This window comes from Rhea pennata, chromosome 5 (assembly GCF_028389875.1).
Source record: "Rhea pennata isolate bPtePen1 chromosome 5, bPtePen1.pri, whole genome shotgun sequence".
NCBI lineage: Eukaryota > Metazoa > Chordata > Aves > Rheiformes > Rheidae > Rhea > Rhea pennata.
In genome coordinates this window covers 25,920,729-25,947,160 of record NC_084667.1, presented here as the reverse complement: position 1 = coordinate 25,947,160, position 26,432 = coordinate 25,920,729, and positions in this window count along the sequence as shown.

The following is a 26,432-nucleotide window of genomic DNA, read 5'->3' as shown; positions in this document are numbered from 1 at the left end:
ATTCTTACTTGGCTGTTCTTGCTCCTCTACAACCAAAGAGAGAATTTGGCCCCAGGCTAGTTATATAGAACATTCTCCTAATTTTTACATAGTAACCTTCTGTCCCTCAGAAGGATCTTGACCAAAGTAGGAAGAAAAGGAGGACTACAGACCACAGAATATAGCGGCTGAAATTGTAACAGCAGGTCATTCCTACTCTTAATAACCATAACTAAGAATCTGTCTCTGCATCAAAAGTCAAAACTTTAAAGTCATCTGCCTGTCAGAAGTAAGTTATTGCATCCACACCAAGGTTATACCAAGTTTTTCCAGCATGTAAGGAACATGGAATCATTGTATACGTACCACTGTCCTTTTTTAAATTTCCCTTTCAAATTCCCATTTCTGTCGACATGCTTGACAGTTGTAACAAGTTATTAATTCAGAGCTGTTATGAGACTTCAGAAATGTACCCCGACATCCATTAACCTGCATTCTAGCTAATACTTCTCTTTCCACCTAGCTTGTAGTGCCATAAGCAGCTCTCAAATGACATGCGCCTTAGTCATGCCCCCAGATTAAATAATGGAGTTGAACAGATATTATTCTGTAAGTGTGCAAGAATTTTTAGATGAGAAACATTATGTAGTTCCAAATATAAAAACACCGGAAAAATTACATTTTTAAAGGGCACTTTTCCATCCTATTGTAAAATATAAGCCTGTCAGCAAATTCAGTTTTACATTAAACTGCAAAAAAAAATCTATGTACTTCATCAGAATAGAAATAGCATTTATTTACATCAATACATAAAACAATCTTGTGCTTGTTACAAGCAAGCATATTAACATCATTTAATAGAAGCCCTTTGCAATATTAGTATTGCTAACACATTAAAGTGCTAAGTACATTCTTAAAAGACAAATACAAACAATTAATATTTTATAAGCTAGTATCTTCAGAAGTCTTTAGGTCTATTGATTACTTAAATCCATTAAGCGCTATTTTGATCTTAAATAGCTAGAAATGGCTGCAAAGTAATTTGAGCACAGTGGTAATAGTTATTTTGAGAGCAAGAGATTTTAGTTTAACATTTTAATGCTATCATTACTGACAATGAAGTTGCATTTTATATGAAACCAATCAGTAAACAGTAACTACTAGGAGAGATGTCCAAAAGGCTTTTTGGTTGGTTTAATCTCATATTCCCTTTCTTGCTTGATTCAAAAATGTTTGAAGGCTCAGTTCTTACCAGGAGCACAAACTAGATGAAGTTCAGAAAATTTCTGCCATGAATTTTCTCACTGCATCATTTCTGCTTTCAGAAATTGCTTGAAGTAGAAGATAGGCTTTACGTCTGTTTCACATAGGTACGATCAAGAAAGCAGGCATTAGCTCACTTGCTTTTCTTTTTTTTAATATATATTTTCTCTCCCCATTCTCCAATATTTAATTTTAGTAGAAGGAAACAATGGCTGCCATTACACCCAGTGAATCAAGAATTGTAAACATCACACTTCCTCTAAAAAAATTAATACAGCATTCTGTAATTCACAGAATATGTAGAATATCTATAACCTAAATTCTCTCCTTCGTATCACTCTGATGTTCACAGTAGATGAAAATACAGTATATGTACAAAAACTGTTCTTTGAATCTCCCTGAACACAAAACCATCTTTCTTTGTTCCACATCATGAACAAAATGAAGGCAACAATTATTGTCCATGCTTTAGTCTGGAACTGTTAGTCCTAAAAATCACTATTAAAAGGAATTCTCTTCAATGGCCAAAGCTAAGCAGCCTAGAGACTGGCAGGCAGGTTTCACAGGGGAGTTTGGGTTTTTTTTAAGTTTGGGGGATTTTTTGGAGTTGCACTGTTTTTAATAGTGCTGAAAATAGCAAGAACACCCACAGGTGCAAACCAAGTCCCCTGAAAGGGGTAGAAAGTTTGCTGCCTGACTTATCAGGAGCCACATGATATTATGCCCTCAAAAGCCTTCCCTTATTTCTCCTTAGGGCACATTAAGGTAGGCTTATTTTATCTGAGGTGCTAGATTTTATCTAAATGCAGCTTTTTTCTTATGCAGAGAAGGCTGTATAACATACATGGATTTAAATCAAGAGGATGTGTTTTTCCAAAACGATCTTTAAAGGCAAAAAAAAGGGGGGGAGGAAGGAAAAGAAAGAAAGAGAAAAAAAGAAAGAAAGAAAATCCAAGTGTTAAAATAACAGATTTAAAGTAAGAACTTTCTTACAGAGAATAACCATTACTCTGTAGATAAAGGACTACTGCAAAGTAATGGCGGGGGCATTGAATAGTCAGTAACGACAATGGACTAGAATTGGAGGGAAAAAAATAGACTAGAAATACTTTTATCTGAAATCTCATCTACAGTTGCTCGCTTTATCTCCCTGAAAGCCAAGGAGAGCCCCCCACTTCCCCTGCTTTTTGATCATGAGATGCAGGGAAAGGAAACTAAGCTCACAAAATTTAAAAATGAAATGAGCAAATTAATTTGCCTGCTCCAAATTATTGACATCTGGTATATCTAGAAGATTTATTTTATGCAATACAGTGCTCTAGGATAATAAACAGTACATATTTTGATAAAAATAGTATCCAAGAAATACTAACACAAGATGCTCTAAATTCATAATCACTCCCTATCAAAAGGAAAGTAATAGAAAGCTATATGTTACTATCGTAAAATAAGCATAACATGAGCAATGTGTGTGTGCTAGCGTGTGTTTATTTCTAAATTGGTTATTTTGCCTAATTCCATTAGGATAGAAACCAGGCTACAAAATACTTTGATCTATCCCTCTGGAGTTAAGTCATTTATTGCAGCAAAATAAATGTTCCGATTACATTTAGAAGGTGGTTGATGATATGAACGTCAAAGCCTTATATCCAAGGAGCAGGTAACATGTTTACTATCCAAAAAGACAGCAGGCTTAAGGATTGTCTTTATAAAGGAGTGCTTGCTTTTTTATTTCTTTTCCTCACCCAGCATACAGCTGCCCGAGATTCTGAGGAATATCAGCACAAAACTACTTACAGCTGTTGCATCTGTACATACAAAAGAAAAGAATTCCATTTTTGCTTCAAAATTACCTTTCAGAACAAAAGTTCGCTTATGTCTCAGCCACAGCTGACTAACCTCAATGATCATGCTTTGCTTTGACTGACAATGATTCAGTATCTTCTTTTGCTCACGTCCTACCATTAAAAAACAAGTTATCTAATGCAAGACAACAGCCACAAAGCCTCAGGAAAAATAAAACTTAAGTTAAAAAAAATATACTTCCTACTCAGAAGTTTTTGCCAGTTTTAAGGTTGGATAAAAATTGCCAGTTGACACCAAACGTCTAAAATTTTAAATTTAGTTTAAATTTTAAATACAATCTCCATCTTAACTCCAGCTGCTTAACACAGAATGCTGTATTTAATTTTCTCCTATGATATACAGTCATTTGTGCAAGTCCCTAAAAGGCATTTTAGCTTCAACTTCTACTGCTTATCTTTTTCAGGGTCCTGCTTAGTAAAATTATCTTCACTCCACCCTAGAAAATGGCAGCCCTCAAGTCCCAGCACTACATTGGCATAGCTTTCATTTGGAAAGCTTAAACAGGACTGGCTGTCTCAGAAAAGACAAGTTCATCAACTCCAAGTCATCTCTTTCAACATAGTTCAGGCCTAAAGTCAACAAGAGCCATTACTATTCCCGTAACTGTTTAGTGGTTGTTCCTGCACTGAACTTCATTCCTCTCACTGAGGGTTACCGTCATGAAGAGTAGGAGAATCAGCTAACAGTCACCACTGCCTCCGTGGAGGCCAGAGGCCAACAGTCAGGACTGAACAAGGCACTTGCCTCTGAAGGAGGCTTGCATAGGATGAAAGCCCCGTGCTGCCACTAAATACACTGATCTGCTAAAGACCTGCGCTCCTTGGAGAAGCGCTGTCAATCCTGCAATCTTAATGAAGATCACATTTAGCAGCAAAACCAAACAAAGCAAATTGAGATACTATCCCATACAAAAATGTTGTGAAAAATGTCATCTTCAGAAATTACTTCAAAATGGGTCAAACAGTACTCCCAGTTGCATTTAACACATTTAGAATTTAGAACGATGGAATCATGCCTAGCACTGAGAAAGATCAAAAGCATTTTTTAATAACTGCTAATAAAATGTTACCTAGGCTTTCATATTGTCGACACCATTCTTTGCAACCGCCAAGAGTCATTCTTGATCTTTACATGAAACTACTGCACAAAGCACTGAAGCCAGGACTTAAAGACAAATTGCTTTATATCCGCATTTTCAAGAACTTTAGAAGTTAGAATTGCATTTATGTTGAGTTACAATTAAAAAAAAAAATCTGTATCCAGGTGGACAGATTTGGTCTTTCATTCCATTCTTGCACTATTCACACATCCTGATAGGAAGTTTTTTTCCAGGCTTATGTAAAGTTGAACAATTTTGCTGCTATTGCTTATTCTTTGACTGCCCTATAGAAAACATAATATACAGGTAAGCATTTTGGAAACCTCCCCTCCCAGAAAGTCACAAACTACTACATGTTACAGACAACTCACTGTACAATTCCTACTATTCACCTTCAGCAGAGAAAAAGCTTCTATCTGCACTGCTCCAAGAGCAATCGCTTCAATCTGTAGTGGAAAGACTTCCCTTCTCCCATTTCATTCTCCTTCAACACTTCCTATACTATTGTAATTCCACCTGTTATTGAAGAAGGTTTCCCTTTCTGAGCAGTAGCCATCCATCACGTATGATTATGAAAGCTTATGAGATTTTTCAAAGTCAAATAAAAGGTACATCAGGCAGAAAATTCATACATTGCTTTGTGTTTTGCATTGGAGTTCCCTAACTAACTTTAGCTGGGCATCATCTGATCTCTTCTTGCTGCTTCTCTCCCAATTTACAACGCCATAATCAGCTACCAGGAACGTGACGACTATGACAAAACTACTCGCACACTAGGGCATCAGTGGCCAATAAAGAGAAAATATTTCTTTGCAGCAGGTAATCTTGAAGAAGGCAGCCTACCACTCCAAGCAGCAGTGCTTCCCCAGAGCTTGTGCCAAGTCACTAGGGAACAGCCAGTTTAAGTGCTTTATAAACATTTCTGCAGGATTATAAATATCCAGTTCTGTAGGGAGTGTCTGCATCTGGAATACAGAAGCTAACACAGCAGTAAGCAGGAGAAAAAGCTACCCATATCTGCGTCTCAAATTCTAGTGCAGGCTAGAATACATCCATTTTGGATAATTAGCCTAGATACCACCAGGCAGTAGCACCAACTCAACTCAAATAGAGCATTCCCAATACAGAGTTCTGCTTCTGGCCCTGTTCTGCCATTACCAGTTTGCTTGTTTTTATGTTGAGATGTTCTAGGATTTTTTCTTTGTAAATTGTCAGTCAAGAATTAAGGGGTCAAGAGAAGAAGGACTGCAGTAAAGGCCAAGGAAGAGTACAAATATTTGGAGAACCTACACATACATTTATTTGCATCATCATTGACAAGACAGAACTAGAAAGCATAAAATGGCTTGGAAAACAAATATGCCTCTCAAATCCATATTTATTTACACTCACTAAAAGGCATGTGCTTTAAGATTGTATGAAGAGGGATAAAGGAAAGGTTGGGGGGAAAAGGAAAGATTACAGAAAAAAGATAGGGAAAGCTGTCTTGGGTGAAAAAGAGATCTCTCCATTCAGATTTTTGAGTTTGAGGCCACAGCCCCCTGCACTTTTTCCCCATAGCAATGACTACCCTCACTCTAGCATTTGTAGCAGCAGCCATGCTTGCACATCTACATCTTAAGATAAGCATGCAGAAGCACATGGCTACTTAGGCAGTGTTCACAGTTCCACAGCATGCTGTCTTTTCCTTAAGAAATTACACCTTTCACAGCCTGCCAACTGAATCATACTGATCAAGGCTACAACGTGATCTGTCACACCCTCCCTCCCTTGTACCAACAGCAGGATTTTCTAATGGTGGTAGAACAGCTCTAGCTTGATTTAAAGCATACTGACCACTTCACAGTGAAAGGCATTGTAGAACTTCCCTCTTAAAAGCATGTAACAACTCCACAAGTGAATAAAAAGTCTGACACGGAGACCACATCTTAAAGCTGCAAGTGTGATAGGTTCAACTCATGCCATGGAAAGGAAATAAAGGAGTTCATGAAAGATGCTTATTAGACAGGGAGACTGGGACTCCCAGTGTCCTACCACATACAAAAGCAAGAAATAAGGCAGGAAATAGACCCATAAATATAATAACAGAATGCAATAGGACTCCATGTTTCCAAAAGTATGATCAGCTCCCTTGTTTCCATTTTCTTTTATCTTAATCTTTAGCCCTGAATACTCTGATTAGTTACATCCCTCTGACTATTACAGTGTTCTAGTACAGTATTTACAGTATTCTTTTACATCTAAAAGCTATTGCTGGCATCTTCAACCTTATCTCTGCTTAATCAGCCATTCCAGATTTCAGATGCAACTTACTACACAGAAAAAAGTTCTAGTAAGTGATAAAAAAAATGATCTACTTGTGTTTACATGAAAGATTATTCATTACACAGTAAGGATGTAGCATACAGATAAATGTTACTGCACAGGCATAACTCAAAGGTAGTTAAAGACCTCAGGGTATCAAAACAGTTATACTGCTCTTGCTCATACTTTTTCCACCATTAAGTTATTTTAAAATAGCTATTTCTCCTCCCTGGAGTTAACTTGACAGTTGTAACTACTGTTACAAAGTTAATGAGCAGCTGTGTAGGGCTTTAGCTTCTAGAGAACTTTCTAAAAAACACTACCTCAATATATTATTCTGTATACAAACATAATACTGCACACCTACACTGCACAAGGAGAGGCTACCCAGCTTGCAGTTGCACACTAGCTCTGCAACCGAAGGTATCACCAGCTGGATTAGAATGACCCAGGCCTTAGGAAACAGACTCTCAAGACACAGGCCATAGTAGCTTAAGACATTACCCATCTGCATGCACAGCTGGATGGAATAGACCTATCTTTTCTAGACACAGCTGCAATGAGCCAGAAAGATGCACCAGTACTACCTGACCTCTGCGTGTCGCTATTGAGTGTGGAAGGTCTGGGCATGTCTCGCTAATCATTTCTTTTCTTTTTTTTTTTTTTTTTTGGAAGAGGAAAAAAATGAATTATGAGGGAAAATGTGCATTTGGTATGTGGTACCATATGATGACATGATGGGATGGGTATTGTGATAATGGGGGGGGCTTTAGGAACAAACAGCAAGGAAGAGCTTAGTCTGAGAAGGGATCTACTACACAGCAGTTCTCCGACTCCATTCAGACATAGCTGTTCATCTACAGTACTACACTGCAAATACATATAACTGAAAAGCAGGCGTCATAGGAGTCAAATGAATGACTGATACACGCTAGCAAAAAAGCAAACACTCTGTGGACCTCCTTGCAATGTCTTCAGACACCATGTCTCAGATTGTATATTTAGCAGTTAAAAAAGGCACAAGGTATTTCACAAGAAAGCCAAGAAAAAGTGTGTAGCAGAGGAGGGGGAAAAAAAATCACTCACATTAGTTTATTTTCTAGACATTTAACTGATTGCTGACATTATCTTCCAATTCTCCCATATCTTCAAATGCATATATACATATTTGTTGAATTACAGGAAAACATATATCCCACCAGTGAAACTATGTCAAACTCAATAACATCATAGGTAAGATGCTTGCAAATGGACATTATGTGAAATTTGTTCTTGAAAACTGCTAACTATACAATTATGACACATTACATGAGCATCAGGAATAAAGGGGAAAAGATTGTTGGCACTATTTGTTTCTGCATCTATAATTCTGTGGGCAACACTTTACAGGCTAACATTGAAAATGGAAGATGAGCAATCCAGCCAGCTTTACACCTGTGTTAATTGAAATAAAAACAATACCAGGAAAAAGAACAACCTAGCAAACTCTGAACAACATCAACAAAAGACAAAATCTGCAGGAACAGAGAGACTTAATTGCTTGAAAATAAGACAATCGACCTACCCTAAGGAAACTTCTCCATGTTACAATGCAAGTGCATTCACATGAGTGAACATCAGAATTTCATCATACGTTCAGGACTACTGTAATAATCAAACTTTATTTCAACATTTCAAACTTTGGTTTACTCCTGATCACTGGAAACATGACTAAGCTTAATCAGAAGCTAGAAAAGTGAACATTAACACAGTTCTAAGCTTCCAATTAAGCTCAGTTATATTCTCAGTGAACACTAACAGCTACTGCCAATATTTAAAAGGTTAATTTAGTATGAAGGGAAGCATCAAAAAGCCACAAAATTTCAGGAAACCATGACCAAAACACACTCATTACAGTCGCTGAATTGCAAGCACAAATCAAGGAGAGATATCACATCACCACTGTGTTCCATCACGCAAGTGAGGCCTACTACACTTATTCTTTTAAGACTTATCCTTATTTCTTAAATGAAATTAATAATAGAAACATACACACAGCCTCAAGAAATGGACTAGAGAACACAAACCTATGAGAATTATCAGCAAGGTTACTAAAGTTTCTGATCTTCCGGGGGAGGGGGAAATGGAGGAGTAAAGGGAGGCATTTGAGCTTTTTTCTTCCAACCCCCCCCCAGTTTTAAGAAATAATACTTCTCTCTAAAGTATACACAGGATTTACCTGACTGGAGAAAGCAGTCTTTCTTCGAGAGAGAGGTGACAGATTTTGAAGTGTAAGCTTAAATGATGTAAATGTTTCATTTTCACTACAACTATAACCTTTAAAATAAGACGGCAGCTAATTACAGGGCAACTGTCTAAATGTTCCAACTCCTGAGTGAGGAAGTAGCAAGCTATAGGGTCCATTTGTTTTGTTTTGTTATTTAAGGCTCGCTATTTCTTCTTGTATTGGGAACAGTTGGTAAAAAGCAATCATTTAGCAAGGTCTGCCAAGGTCTAAAAATGTATTTGCTATGGCAGATTATATAATTTAATCCAAAATAATAGGATGAAACATACAAATATTTATAAAAAGCAGGGTGTTTCTTCCAAATTGTGTGCACACATAGACATCCTTCGTTTAACATGCCATAAACATATCCTCATGCTTCACTATTTAACTCTTTTCCACAGATCAACCTTCCTGAATCATGCATGTTTTGTGTATGCCATGATGTATAGAAATAGATGCATTTCAGTGAATAGACTGTCAATCATGTCTGTAAGTAATTGCACAATACTACATTCATTCTGAACTTGGAATTCCCTCTCAGCATATCAGGAAGCCAAATTTGGAGGATTGCTGAAACGTTAACGACACACACTGCATCTCCATAAAATATCCATATTATTTGCTTGTTATTTTTCCATGCCAGCCACACATTTTTCAACGTAGAAAACCCAAGTAACATATTGCCCTAACATATTTGAATTAGAAAGCCCTGATGTATACATCATCTGTTTAGATGAAGTTATGCTCATTTATCTATGCAAATAAGAATAGCCTTCAAGAGTATTTTTATTTAAAATGCTTTATAAATGCATATAAAGCAAGTGAAGATTCAGAATTTTTTCTTCTGGAAAGCCAGAATTTTAGTGATGCCTCAGAAAACCATTTATATAGGCCAAATAACTTACAGTGCACAGGTCTCATATATTATTGTAAAATAAGAGGAAAGATCACAGAAATTTTACCAGTAGTCATAAACCATTTTGGAACAAACAGTTTAAGCCACATACAGAAGAAAACGCTGCAATCCCAGCACATGCTCATCATTCCACTGTACTAGCAGACACAGCGGAAGTGGGATGCTCGGAGGCAGGCATCACTGGTATTGTGACACAGCAACTCACACACTAGTTTTCCTCAGCTTCCTGATGCTTTCACTGAGCAATAGATAACCTTGCAGAACCCAACCTAACGACCACATGCAATCAGCATAACAGCTGCTCAGTAAGAGTGTTCAGACAGGAAGAAGCTCAATCACTTGGGCACCAAGCTGTTTTCCCTCAGGCCGTAACTGTGACAGTCATTCTCTCAGGTTCTGAATCACACCTGGCAGCGCAACACTGGAAGGGGCCTGGGAATCTTGAAGTCCTAAGTTGCCAGCAGAATTATTTAGCATAGCCTTTTCAATCAGGATGGAAAAGGAGCCAAATCTTTGAGAATGAGAGGTTCCAACCCCCCAAAAATTTTCTATTTGGACATCCGTTAACGAGTACTCTAAAAATGAGTACAGTTAAAACTCTATTATAATGCATCAGCATTAACTCAAGCCTTCCTTCTTCATCTTATTCTTCAGAACAGACTAAATGAAACAAAATTCAAACTCCAAGCTCTCTACACGTCACATTCACCAACATGCTACTGCTGTTCAGGATTGAACAACCTTGCCATGGAAGACCTGAAATCTTGAAGCCTGGATCACACGCGCATACGCACACACACACACCAATTTAGCTCTGGATTCACACCACTAAAATGGTATGACTGAACAAGGAACTCTCATTCAATTCAGGAGGGTGATTCAGCCCCAGTTCTACTATGACATTTATATTTAGGAATGTCTTTTTTCCTGAGATATTGCCAATTTATCCAACCTGTCACAAACACATTTTTAGGCTTCTATCTGTACTTAAACGAATACAGTTAGACAAACTGAGTCAACTTGTTGTTCAGTGGAAGGTTACAAAGGGCAAAATAAAAGTATTCCTGGTCTTGAAAGTCCATGAAAATCAATTTCTTTGGCAATATTCTCTCCAGGAATACATATTTGTAACACTAGTCAAAGAAAACAAGTTTCTAACGATGCTTATTTTCCCAGTTTTGTCTCATCAATTCAGTTGGGTACGATGAAGTTTGACTGATTCGGATGCACTAGTGAACCAACCTTTTAGCCCATTTCTTATAAGAGACTTCTGTAAGCATGTACTCTGCCTAGTTCGTCTTCCTTCCTTTGCCTTCACAAGCTTCCAACCCTTCAGTTCAATTGGAAGCCGCAAAGGAGCGCCGTAGTTGTCTGTGCTGTTTGGCCAGGTAGCCCAGAGATTGTCCAAAACAGAGCACATGTCATAGGGACCTGGAAAAGAGCTAGGGAACTGTAGGACAGAGGGGCAACAGAAATCATGCAGTCCCCCCTAAGCCCTGCTGCGCACAGGACAGGAGGATTCGTTTGTTTTTAAATTATTAATGTTTAGCACTGGTGTTTCTGATGAAACCTGACAGGCTGACAGTTCAAACTACATTTACACTGGCTGAAAAGTGAACTGTTGCAATTTTTCCCAGTTTCATTCTATTTTCAACTTTGTTTTATAGCACAAAAGATAATTCAGGGTTACATTTGGAATAGTTAGTTGGGTTCCCCTTACCTCCCCTGCTTCTCTACTCTCATTCTTTTTTCTTTCTGCCAACGAAAGCGGAGCAAATGAGGAGATGAACAATCTTAAATACAAAACGTATTGCTTTCCCCAGAGCCCAAGTAATTCTCACCTTTGGGTTTCAGAAGGGAATAAATACTTCCATATACTTCCATGAAAACAGTTTTGAAAGAAACATTCAATGACAAATTGTTAAATGGGTTTTGACTTCTGTATTAAGTAAATTCCTCAAAACTTTGAGCTAGAAAAAACTAACTCCTCTAAACAAGCCAATCATTCTCATTTCAGCTGTAAGGATCAAGTCATCTCTGACAAAACATAATCACAGTCTTGTTACAGGCACTCTAAATGGCTTTATAGATTTTCTTGAGAAGAACAGTTTCCTTTAGGTTGTACTAAATTATGCAAAGGTAGGTTCAGTCCATGGTCAGACTGAAGGTCTGGGAAGAGTTAGATTGACACAAAAAGCTGGTCAGAAGAGCTGCTCCGAATCCTTCATTCACCAAAGTTTAGCCTTGAGTCTCAAAGTTTCTGCAGAAGCGTTTCACTGAAAATTTTCATTAAGAATATACATGAGCAGTCCAAAACTCGGCTTCCTATTCATTCATATTTTGTCGTTAACATTTCCAGAGTTTAACATGCCTCTGACTGAAGCTTTCTACATGGGTAAGGCACTTACAGGTCTCTACCTACCTAGAAGAGACCTCCCTGTGAACACTTTCAAACCTTGGTGAAATTACTGGATTCAAAAGTTAAGAGAATGCTGTCTGTCAGTCCATGAGCGCATAAATCTACTTTCGTTATGAAACGAGGCTGAACACAGCCATGATCCTGTCATATCTGACTGAACCCTGGACCCAGACAGCATATAAAGTATCTATCAGGCCCAAATAAAAGGATATAGAAAGTGAGGCTCTAATTAAGGTCCGACATGGCAATTCCTTACTACTACCTAGGCAAGCCACAGAATGACAGGTATCAACCGACCAGAAGTTTTCAGAAGAAAATCAAAAAGCTGTACTTCAGGCTGTCTGTAGGCTCAAGCCTGTAACAATGGTTACACTGATTAGAGCAAAACTGACGTAGCAATATTCACAGGTAAGGTGATCCTAGATACAGTCTGTATCTTTATATACCTAATCCTACTATTGGTACCCCCCACAGAACCTTCCTGTGATCGCTACCAAAGATCCCTTTATTTTGAAGAAGGCACAAAAAGAAAGGCTTCAGTAATCCTACTAGTAATCCAGTAACGTTACTGCTGGAAAACAGGAGGAGATTTAAAGAATCAGTCTTCAAAAATATAATTTCATCATAAGTAGTCTTTGTTGTCATTTGAAGGTCTGGAATGGAGATCCAGTTACTAGAATCAAGAAAGAATTTGAGGAGCAAATATTTTAACATAATCTCTGAATGTCTCCAAGCACTGCATCAAGCAGTGTAACACATGGCCCAGGAAGCACTTTTTCTGGCTGTCTGCTAGCAGCCCACAACCCCTTCTATTGCCCAGCCCTGTATCAGTACTAGACCTTGTCACTAAACAATGGAGGTGTAAGGACTCCATGTGAAAACTGGAAAGAGCAGCAACAAGAATCAGGTAGGGAATCTGATGACAGTACATGATCAAATATATATTCATTAATCAATGAAGTTTTCCAGTTAAATTGCCAAGTGCATATCCAAGGACAAGTCATACAGGTTGCCTCTGCCCAAGACTGATGTGTGTACACACACACACACACACACACACACACACACACACACACACACTATTTTTTGTTAAAAACTGTCAGAGTCAATATCACAAACCAGCAATTCTCTATCAGATAAGGAATCTTTTCTATTAAGTATATTTTAGACTATGCTATTAATTTGTAAAGGTCAAGAATAGCAAACCTTCTAGTACCATATTCAAAGCAATGTGACAACAGAGCATTTTGGTTATACAGTATGACTGGCTTCCAGATCACTTTCACATTTGTTCCTGGGTACAACAGCACTCATCTCTAAGCAATTTAATGAAAAACTGAACAAATTCCTGATGGAAGAGTCATGCATGATTTCCTGGCTGATGATCATAGGCATTTTCATGTTATTCTGTGCTTCAGTCCTGCCTCTCTCAGCTCTAATTACAACTATGTACTGTTGTAGAAAGTGTATCTTTGGATATGCAAGATAGGAAAAATACTTTCCAGAAAACACTACAGGTTTCCAGTTATTTGCATACTAGCAGGCCTTCAGCAAGCATGTGCATAGACTACTGTGCATCATTTTTCTCACCCGTTATAAATATGGCATATACATATGCCATATTTTATATGGAAGAGATGTATATAAAATATAAATACCATATATATATACACACACACTACACACGTGTGTATGCATATATACACACACACACATATGTATTTTAAGCTCTTACACTAGGTCTAAAGTGGCAAGAATACTTCAAATACAAATTTTGAGAAGCAACACTATATATGGGGTACTAAGTCCTGTTGAATACTCATCATCACTACAATTTTTCCACAGCAAGCAGTGCTACTGAAGTTTCTATTAACTCTGTAAACATATTTTGCTTTTAACGCATACTAGAGATGTATAGCTTTCACACTTTGTTCTCATCATGTATCTGTAACAGAACCAGTTAAGAGATGCACAGTCATATCATGACACACAGCGATCCAGGAGATGGCCATTTTATGAAGCACAAGACAAGACACAAATGTAAGAAAGAAAGTAAAAGCATTTCAAATAATACCAAAAGCTTTTAGAGAACCATACATACATCACCAAATGGATCCTGCCAAGTTGGTCTGTATTAGAAGTGTCCTTTACCAAAGGAATCAATCTAAAATTGGATAAATAAATACTAAAAGTGAAAAACAGTCAAAAGGTGGTCTATTTGTGATATTACAGACCAAAAGACATCTAAGTTTAGTTCACGCCAAGAAACTAAAAACTTAAAATAAATGCATGATAGAAGGAATTATGTCCAAAATTTTACTTGGAGAAGGAGGATCTCATGGCTAAACCTGTGACCTATTACTTCAGTTTCTATACCTGCCATCTCCTTCTCATAGTTTCTCAGGCGGGCTTCCTCTAAAAATCCCCTGGAAAATAAACATCCTATTTCTTTGCCTCACAACTGTGTGGGGTTTTTTGGTTTTTTGTTTGTTTGTTTTTTTTAATAACAACTGTGTTTGTGAGACATTCTATGGCAGAAGTCCAGTAAATGGTTGTGTAATAGAAATTAATATTTAGATTATAGCAAAGATGCACATGAAAATATTTCTAAACTATCTGAAAAGGTTTAAGTGGAAAGAAGCAATAGTCTCATTTTTAGTCTAGTAGGAACAATTTTTGTCTATGGTAGAGTCTTATTTTAGTTCAGTCATAACTAAATTTTACCCAAAACAGATACTCTACCTCATGTGTAAAAGGACCATCTTCAAAGTATTCACAAGTTCATTATCCTTCCTTATTCCTTAGTAATATTTTCCTCTCTACTTAGAGCTATAAAAACTAAGCACATTTCAGTTAGTGTTACACACAGACATTTTGTTATCTGTTCTGTATCCATCTATTGCCTTTCGATACAACCACAGCCACTTCTTGAAATTTTTGCAGTTTTACCATTTTGTTCAGCTCTCATACACCACATAACAGAATAGGCTCCACTCTACATCTATACTTTATGGTAAAACAAGCCACAAAAAAGTTTCCTGCATCTGCCAGGCTGATTTTAAAGGTCAAAATCTATGGGGATCTAAAAGGATAAAAGTACCACCACGTTCTTTTGAAAATTCTTCTCTTTGCCATAGTTCATCATAGACTTCAAAGCCTTAACCTCAAGCTAGTTCAGCATTAATACTGCTAGCCTTGAAGCTTAAGTTACAGTTTTGGTATCATTCCTCCTGCTGCTTCAACTGGAGACAAAGGTTTTACATCTATAAGAAGGTGAGTGAGAATTTTTAGTTTGACACCTTTGACTAAAACATTAGAAACAAACAAATTAGACCCAGAAAAGTCAGATTAGTGAATAAAATGCAACTTTCCACAGTGCGTGAAAAGATTGATCATATGGGTATCATTACTACTTACAATATATATTCAGTATATCACATACAATGCATATGCATATTAAAACACCAGCCTTTTCCATATAAGAATTTTACTTTTCCATGATTTTTAACATAAATTAATCCTCAAAATACTTCAGAAATGGAGAAGCCATGCCAAATCTAGTAAACTCCGTACACTGCAAAGCAGTTCCTGAGAAGTTCTTGACTGCTCCTGTGGAACCAAACATGGCCTTTGCAACTCTAGACCTTTCTAGAGTTTGCCAGAGCATAAAAGTCTCACAAACAAAATACTCTCATATAACTCTCATAGAAGCATGGAAAGGGAATGAAAGTATAAATGAAAGAACTACCATTTCTTGAGAACTATCACATTCCAGATTTTTGCCTGTGCCTGAGACGTACCAGCTACAGCTATGTCATAGCCTTAGCCAGTGAGCGTTCGCTTTTGAGCAAGGTTGGAGTAGTTTGGTATTCCTAGCCTGGCAGGCCCAAGCTTAGGCCTCAGCAAGAGAGCCAGGTAGCTCTAATAACATGGCACCTGTAGTTATGCATCATAGCTGGGGCTATAACAGACCCCTCCCCACAAATCAGGTGCAGAGCCATATCTGTAACATACACTTCCCCACTTTCTGCAGCCAGAACAGGAGATTCCCTTGAAACTGACTTCCAAACAAAACTATCAGAGAGAGAATTAGAGTCCCAGAGACCTACATGATTACTATGTCTATTTGTTCAGGCAAAAACAGCAGCACGATGGAACATTATGGCTTTCCACTATAATATACACAAATAATCATGAATCCAAATATAATTTGCACATTCTAAACTAGTCAATGAACAATTCTAATACATAGAAGATAACGCAAAGAAACAGTAAGCTCAGTCATATGCAGAACAGAAGAAATGTTAGACAAAAATAATTGCTAGATGGTAAAAAGTAAATGGAATTGGAAAACAGTTGCAGCGACTTCCACTACAACAGAAAAAAAATGATATGCTAAAAACCAAATTATTAGTTTTAAAACAGTACCATCTTTGCATTAACAAAACAAGGTTACTTCCCTCTTGATTTTTCTTCACATTACTTTCTGGGCTCTCAAAGAAGATAGAGCATAGGTTTGCCACATGGATATTCATATTTCTGATTATAACTGAGTGAACAATTAGAGCATTTTTATCCCATGAAGAATATCACTGTCAATTGTGACTAGGTTTCAACTAGCCAGTTTGAAACACTACAGCATTCAATATTAAAAAAAGAACAAGTTTTTAATGAAAGTTGCATCCCATTTTTCAGTCAGCTTTATGAATAACAAGCCAAAGAACAGAGCACAGGCCTTATCCAAGGCCTCCAATTAAATCATTTTTCTTTATATTTTATTAATACATTTGCAGTTCTCTCCAAAAGTGATATTTATCTTCTTGAGATTTTTTGTTTGAATTTGTTTCCAAAAGAAGTTTCCTCTTAAGTTAATCCTGTAGTTCTGCTTAAGCATATATCCTAGCACACAGCAGCTCTAGAACAAACTCATTTAGAATACATCAACTTCAGTACAATTTTCATAATAGGCTCAAAACATTTAAGCTGAAGGAGCAATGAAAGGTCATAGCTGCCTTTTACTCGGTCACAATCCTGTTTCATTGCACTTCCATGTTCCCTATCTCCATCCCATATTGTTTAGTTTTACAGAAAAGATTCCTGCATTTTCTCATAAAAGCTCTCTCATAAAAGCTGGTCCCTGCTTTTATCCAAAGGTTTTCTGGATTTAAAAAAAATCCCACACTGTTCCAAAACTAACACCTGTCCTTTCACATCCAATCAGTTATGTCACTGAAACAATCAAATCCTTATTTGCCCTAAGATATAGATACAAATGCACCCACCTCTTTCTCTTACCATTTAAGCCTGCCTGCCTGAAATGCCAGATGATGCCCATTCAAGCAGCTTTTCTACTCAGATCTCCTCTTAATTTCAACACAATTCCCTACAGAGGAGGACTGTAAGGATCAGGCTCCTGCAAACATTTATAACATAATTCAATATGATTTAATGAAATAGTCATGACACAAACAAGAAAGAATACCAGGTAAGTGTCAGGCATTAGACATCGGAATAGAAATTTATATGTACTCATCGATCTAAATCACAAAACGACCACAAGTTCTGCATTAATAAAAGGTGCAGGTGTAACACCACTAAAACCCCTTTGTATCCTAAAAGGTAAAAAGGTTTAAGAGACCACACCAACAGCAGAAAAGCTGACATTAATTTTAGGAGAAAGCTGATATGAAAACCTATCATTGGTGGCTTAACACTCTCCTCAAGAAAGGGGATCTTCAATGCCTTGGGTCAGAGCGGGATGGAGATTAAGCTTCAGGGTAAGGGCAGACTTTGATCAATGCCATAAAATAAATAAGTAAATAGATAAATAAATAGGTGTAGCCACTACAGAAAGTATAACAACATAGAAGGTACCCAAATGAGTGGCACACAGTTCTTCACTTCCAGTATCAGCTTCATATTTTCTACATGATGCCAAAGGTAAGTGTCTAATGTTGTCTGTTCAACATGCATGCACCAGCATTTCAAGCAGTTTTACTTATAAGAGCAAGATTTCTGAACTACAGCCATCTATTTCTACAAGCATTTGTTATCTTTATCATTTTATGATTTAACATTAAAAATGATGTATTAGGCACCAAGTTCAAGAAAGGATTTTCTACTTCAAAGCAAAAAGTTGTTTAAAAATGTTTCTATATTCATGTGAATCATGTTTCAATCACCATACACTGTGAAGCATGTATCAATGAAACAACCTAATACTATGTATATATATATATATTATATATACACACTATATATTATTATGTAAACACTATTATGTTGTATTAATGCAAGATTATATTAATAGAAGCAATATATGTAAAATAACCATATAAAAATCACACTGTATACTACTACTCGTATCATTGCTTTTTCCACAAGTTATACCCAAATTATCATGTATGACACACACTACACTGGTTCTTTAATTAGAAATTCTTTTCTCATTACCAATAAAGGTGGTATTTGATGCAAGTGGAAATGTGTACAACACATTATTCATCACAGCCAATAATATGAAAGGTTGCAAAGGTAACTACTCACAACTCTAGAATCTGGGCAGATGGCCAACAAGAAAAAAAAAAAAGAGCATCAATATTTAATTGATTATCAATAGTTACGAATAGTTGTTGGCTTCCAAAGTTAATGCCCAAGCATCCGACATACTGCCTAGGACTGCCACATGAAAGCCTTTCTTTCAAAAGGGTTCATAATTGTAAGAAGTTCTCAGTTAACACAGCATATGCTGCAATGGAGTACAATTGACCACGCGCTTAGACTGTAGAAGCAGTAGTTCAGACATTAAGACTTAACTTTGAACAATTTTCTAAAGTATACAGATGTTTTCCTCTCAACTGAGAAGGATGATTGTTAAATGCAGTCACCAGGTTATGTATGTTATCTTTGATATTATCCGCAAAGGAGAAGATGCAATATCACAAGCAAAAGAAAAATAAGGCTTCATCCAATCATTAAAAAAAAAAAAATTTGATTGTTTTCATTATTTAGATGCCACAAGCTACCCCAAGTTGAAACTCACATTCCATTTTAGTAAGAATGTACACGATGATAGAATTTAACCACAATAATAATGTAAAAAGCATTCTAGATCACTAAGTTCACAGTAAAAGGTGTCATTAAACTGTATTGTGAAAATTGACTTGTAATACATAATTTCAGTGTACTATTATCTTACAGGAGAAAATCAGTCATTCCAGACTCCCAAAAGAATACAGATATGATATCCGGGCATCCGTTATGTTTGCTAAAAACGCACGCAAGCTTTTTAAGGAAACATAATTGCATCCTGTTGTGGCCTCCAAGGACCACACTAACAGTCTTTAAACTACCTCTCTTCAAAAGACACCTCCCCTACTGATCAGATAGGGCAGCAGTTACAATACACTCTGGAGCACTTTACAAAGCATGAGGTCATTAGTAGTATATATTGAGCTTCATCAGAGAAGAGGAGAGGGGTTGTCTTCCTGAATTAGGCATGCACTTTGGCATAGATAAAGGGACTGTAGTTTCTTCGCATTTTGAGGAAATTGTTGAATCTGGATAGATTTTCTAAAACTTTCCCAGAAGCAGATGCAAGACGTATGAACTACTATGTAAATGAAGTAGAACAGCCACTGTTAACTGTAGAGCACGCACTACTTGCAAGGGATAAGAAATAAAAGTCTCCTCCTTTAATCATACAGCTAGCTCAGACTCTCCCATCCATCCAGACAAAAAAGAAAAAAAAGTCTCCCTACTCTGAATATTTGAAAAAGAACACCTCCCAAAAAAGGCTTACTAGAAATTTCAATTAAGTGCTGCTGCAATTTATAGATGAAGAATGCACAAAATCTTTATACTGTTTCCCCCATCCAGAGTAATGATGTCTACAAAATAAAGCAGGTGTTTACATTGAAGGCACCTATTAAAACTAGCATTTTTAGTTGATTTATGCATGCATCTCTTCAAAGACCTTCAAAATACCTAGGACAGAAACCTAGATTACAAAGAAGTCATTTTGTACTGCACAGTCACTACATTTTACTACAGAATGAACATTAGCAGTCAGGATACATCACCTTAAGGAAGAAGAAATGAAAGGTTGAGGAAAAGAGGAAAAGAAAGCAGTTGGCGTCTCATCATCTTTGACAAGATGTGCAACTGATGCAGATTAGAGAAGCTCTCAGGCTGTCCTTACACTCCCTTGCAAGGGCATCAAGGCACAAAACAATCTTAGAGCGAGGGCAGCACAGAAGCTAGCTCAGCTCCGTTGCCACACACGTCTGATTCAATGAGACAATTCCCTAAACAAATCCGTCTTCCAGTCACTATTTTCAGAGCACGACATCAAAACTTTGTTCAGAGAAGAAACAGAAATAAACGCAAATATAGGAATTGTCTGCACGTCAATTCACAAGCAGGAAGCTGCCTATGGAATAGTCATGTATTTGCCGAGCATACAGAGTATTTTGTTAGTTTGTTTAGAAATAAGGACAGGTATGCACTGTTTAAGTTTAAGCTGATCATTTCCTCATTTGAGATGAGCGCTTGGGTTATTCCTGCCTTGGTGTTACTTTTCTGGTGTTCTTGTCTTGACATGCAGAATGAGCTGCCAGGTATTTCTAGTCATTCATAAAGACCACCCACCACAACATCTGGTTTACCTGCAAGAAGGGGGTGGAGGGAAGGGGAAAACACACACAACTTGGAAAAGAAGAGGAAAAGTGAGAACCAGCCACTCTTTCACCACTATGTTCCCATTCTCTCCAACTCTGACAGAAAACCAAAGAACTTGGAGCCACGTTGCCTGAAAGCCACAAGGATCATTTGAAAATCTCCTCCTCCGAAAAAAAAAAAAAATATATATATATATATAATACTAACAAACTATCCTTTGGGTATTCTAATCTAAGCAGGACAATACCCAAGTAGTCATTCAAAGCACACTGTAGCCCTCGAAATGCCAAACTGCAGCAGAGAGGCAGCAGCAGAACCAGCAGTCTAACCCATCTTACATGCACTCAGATCTGTAAAGATTTTTTTGGTTTTAGTAATGCTCCGGAGATTGAAAGATTGTTTGGCCAGCTACCACAACCTGACAGCAGCACTTGCAATTCAGATCCTGCAATAATACTGTGGTGGGTGAGGAATCAAGGTTTCGCTGTTTAAAACCTCAGCACTTTCCATACTGTTCCTGAACCAAAGTAGTCCATCTTCCCTCCTATTATTTCTGATTGCCAAAAGAACTAATATTCTATACTTTGAGACATGCTCATATGCACAGAAAATCTAATACCTAAATCTATGAGTTGAAAATGTATTAGTCTTCAGCTTCCAGGTGGACAGACGAAGACAAAAGCTGTAGAAGACGAAGACAAAAGCTGTAGAAGACGAAGACAAAAGCTGTAGAAGACGAAGACAAAAGCTGTAGAAGACGAAGACAAAAGCTGTAGAAGACGAAGACAAAAGCTGTAGAAGACTATCAACAAGCAGTGGTGGTATTTATGCTATTGCTGATTGTAATATATGTAAAGAAACTTAAATCTTTCACTAACATCACTCAACCCTCTCATTTACTTCATGAAGCAAAGTCCCCAAATCCTCCATGAAGTAAATAACATCACATGTTATAGATAGCAAAAACCAACAGCCAGAAGTAAATCTTTTGTTTTATCTTACACTTTTCCACAAAACCACGTTGTGGGCTAGGACAACCAGAAGGACTATGCAGAATTATACTGGATACTTTATGCATCAGCAATATTGCCTCCCTAATCACACAGTCAAGAGTTCTGACATTATCATTACGCAGCATCCATATTCTAGTTCAGTTTGATACTGTCAAAGCATCAAACAGCTTCACTTCAGATTGAACCACTGGAAATATAATGAATGATATCTGGCCACCCACTGTCTAGATTTAAAGTTTTGAAGGCTCTTATCAAAGCAATCATGTGCATATCTACATAGACTAAAAACAGAAACAAGGATCTACTCTAGCACGTCAACATGCTGCACTGCATCCAAAGTTCATACGTAGCCTATTTAAGGTGAAAAATGTATCCTATACCTAATTTCTCCCCTCCACCAGCTGATGTATTATGTCATATCACTTGACTTTAAAAAGGATGCATTTATGTATTTAATTTTCCCAGCTAATAAATATTTATGAAGATTCTGTTCCAGCCCTAGCACACACATACTAAAACTAATCCTCCTTTTATTTACTCAAGCATGTTAAAAGGAAAGGAGCTTGAAGCCAGGCTATTCCTACTGCTGAGCTGGAGCTCCAGAATGCAGCATATTAAGTGAAATGCTACTTAGCAAGTTTAGAAGGCAAATTCTAAAAAAAATGTAAATTATAATCCCACAAACCTGAAACTTCAGAATCCAAGTGCCTAAGACATGCCTAATTTTTATGGCAGTGAGACAGCACAAGATAAGTGAGAGTTTGCAACAAGGGAACATAATAACATTTAGAACCTATAAAAATGAAATATTTTCCAGCATGTCATTAGAGGTTCTTTTAAAAACAGATAATCTTTTCTGATGTTCGGTGATTTCTTTTCCCATTCACTGGCACATGAGCTGGCAGCCAAAATAACATTAAAGCACTAAATTATGCAACTAATGTGATTCATGAAACTTTCACTCATTTTTAACTGATTTTGACCAAATCTTCAGCACTGGCTAATATTGGGAAAAAACAGGCAGTGGAAGTCTAGTAAGCGGAAGAAGCTTCTTTCCAATGTTCATGTTATAGACCAATAAAAAAAACTGAGTTGAAATCCCACTTCTGCCAGCCTCACAGCAAATCTAACAGCTTTTCCTATCCAAACGCTAGAAGTTCTGTGATGTCTCCAGTTTCTGAACTCTGATTTCTACTCACCAATTTGTTTAGAAATTATGATCAGCTTTGTGCTATACAGAGATTTTTTAGGGGGAAGGGGAAACACAATACCTTGTTTAACAGGATACACTAAAACCAACAAAGAAGAGACATCTGAATGGTGGGGTGGTACAGCGAGAAAAAAAAAAAAAAAGAAAAAAAAACAGATACACCCAAAGAACAGAGGCAATTCCATCTGCCTAGCTACATTTTGAGCAGTCACATCAGATGCATGTTGCTTATCCAAAACAAAGCCTCCTAACTGAAGATCCGATAGCCGCTACTGTCATCACAACGAAGAACTGAAAGACTTCAAAAGATAAACAAATACAGTGCGAGCTGAATGCTTGCAGCATGTAGATTTCTAGTTTTCCATCGATAAATGAATTTTTTTCATAAAAAGTTTCTTATCTCTATTTCTCAATTCACTGTATTGCCAAGTCTTGGAAGCAACCCGCCTTCCCCTCAGCTCCCTTGAATGCAACTCCTTTCTCTACTGGAAAGCAACAGGAAAAAAATAGCTACACAAATCTTGAGTACATATTTATTGTCACCAATGGGTGATAACCTCAAAGGCACCCATGCACATATGTTAGCAAGAAAAGTAATCACAAGCTTTAGTACTATGCTATTTTTTCCTAATACTATAAGGATAAGTTAATTTGCAAGCCAGTACATTCCCTCCCTAACAAGGAATGGCAGTCTTCTCCAAAGGAAGGAAAACAGACTACTCTCTCATCTAGTTATACTGCAATAGCAGCATTTTTAGCACCTCATTCTGTCATAATCAGTTGGCTCCCAAAGATAGATCTGGTTGCTATCAAAAGCTCAGGTAAGCTCCTGAGGAAGAAAAGAAACTGGCTCTACACTAGCTCAACCTTTATATAACACCATACGTATGCCGTTTCTACATAAGACTGTGGTTCTGTAATGCCCAACCTTTGGGTTACTTTGGATGGCCAGAAGAAAAAGTAGAGGTATAGAATGAACTATTATAGGGGAAAGTGCTCCAGAGAAAGAAAAGAGAAAAATGCATATATGCACTACCCCTTCTGAATAAGTTCTGCCAAGAAAAGGGCAAATGACAACCTGATCTAGAAAACATGAAGAGTAGTAGAAAACAATGCTCTGCAAGTGAATTTCAGGCTGGAAGAGTAAATTAGGCTTATTTAGTTTAACATCCCCTCACATTTACTTTAGACTAATATAACCTTGAACACTGGAGAAGAAAAACAAGTATCAGCTTTCATCTGTAATACAGCTATTTTACTACTAGATTTTGTTGTATTCTAAATATTCCTTTTAGCAATATTTTGAAGGAGGATATGAATTTAAGTTCATATACAGACAAATGCAGCTTTTCAAAAAGAGTCACACTTGCTAAAAGCTCCTTCAGCTGGACTGAAACCCATTATTTACTGATACAGTTTATGGTACTGTATGTTCAAAGTTGTGTAGTACTGGATCTGTATCTTCACACAGAATTCTAATTTCATTATTAGATTTAAGAGTGTACTATAGCTTTACTGCTACTGGAAGGTGTTGTTGATCTTTCTTTCTAAAAATAAATTTCATTTTTATTTTTCATCTCTAAAACTAAATGAGAACTGACAAATGTATATATCCGAGTGTATACATGCATGTATGTGCCTGTGTACATGCATCCCTTTCTGAAAGGCCTTCAAGGTAAGCTGAGCTTTGCAATGTGCCCTAAAGTTATTAAATAAACCAGTATTAGAGAGACTTTCCTTTACACTCCTTCCACTTTCTTCCTATTCCCTCCACTCTTTTCATCACTCACCACCTTCACCAGGAATTCCAAAACAGCTAGCAGACCGCAGGTGTATCATCAGTTCTGTTTCCAGGCACAGTAAACATCATGACAGGCAATATCTGACTATCAAATATGACTTTCTCAGTCATATAAGTTTTGAAAAATTTAATATCACTGCCCACATGTTATTCCATATGACAAATACTTCAAAGCCAGAGGCTACCCATTTGCATAATAATGAACATTTTTCAAAGAGGTGGGCAGGAAACAAGCATGCTAATGAATTCTAGCGGATTATCTAAAAGTCGCACTTGCTGTATAAAAAACATCTTAATTAAAAACACCACCTCTAACATTGCACCCTTTAAATAACAGGCTAAGAAAATCACCTGCCGAATGAACAATAACATGGGACACTCTTTTGCAATACTGACTCACTTGAGGAAATCCAGTAGTTTATGTTGGACTGTTCATATGTGTAAGAATTGCAGAAGTGGGCTGGCTTCTTAAGCTGTGCATCATGGGAAATGCATTTTACCCCACAAAACACATTGCTTTGCTATATCTCAAATGTAGCAAGAACAGGGGAAACAGCCATTTCTGATAAATCTCAACAGCAGCTCCACCAGCACTACAAGAGAAAGGAAGAACAGAAGCATTTTTCACTGCTGCAGAAATATTTCCAGAAACAACCTGGAATCTGGCAAGTCAGAAGCAGATTTTGACAGTCCTTATCTAAAAGGCAAGAAGAAAGTTTATTAGGCAGACAGTTCTACAGATTATCCTATAACCCATTTGATATAAATATAGTAGTCTTTTCCATTTCATTTCCATTTATTAGATAAAATTTGATTAGATTTCCATTCCATTTATTAGATAAAATAAATAAATATTCTTTACACTGCCATTCCCATCTGTATTTACTACCTTAGCCTTTTGTTTTCATTATCTTGTAAATCAGATTGATGAAGCTGTTATGACCTCAGTCAGCAAATCCTCATTTAAGCCACAGGATGTAGAAAAAAAAAATCAGGATAACAGGGTCACTCATGCTTAGCATCTCAGAGAGAAGCAAACTAGAATGTCACTCCAAAGGACTGTAAGCAAGAGCTGTGGTTTGAGCAACCAATTACAGAGGAACTGAAGTCCTGTGTGTGCATGATGAGGACACCATCTGCAGTCAGAGAGGCCACAAAGTGACTGAACAAAATAAGCAGCGTCAGGCTTGGTTAGGCAACACCTACCTCTTTGTAGAAAGCAGAATCAAGATGCACAGCTTTAAACACATACAGCTACATTAAAAAAAAGGGGGGAGGGAGGTCTTTAGAGAAACAGGTACTGTCCTGAAATGCTTTCTTTACGAATGGGATGTCAGCGAGTTCTAATGAAGAGAGAATCAAAACAAAAGAAATGAAAAACCCAGGGAGAGCTGCATCACCAACTCCAACCTCAGAGCTCTCACTTTACAACTGACACTCACTTTTAGCAGGCCCCAAAAAAGAACTCTGGAGACAAAGAGAAAAAATAACATTCAAGATAGAATATTACCTATCCCCACAATTCACCGCTGACTGGAGATTTTCCAAAAAATCAAATTGCTTAGCTAAATTTTAAAACATCCTTGGGAATTTATGACCACAGATAGCTGTAGC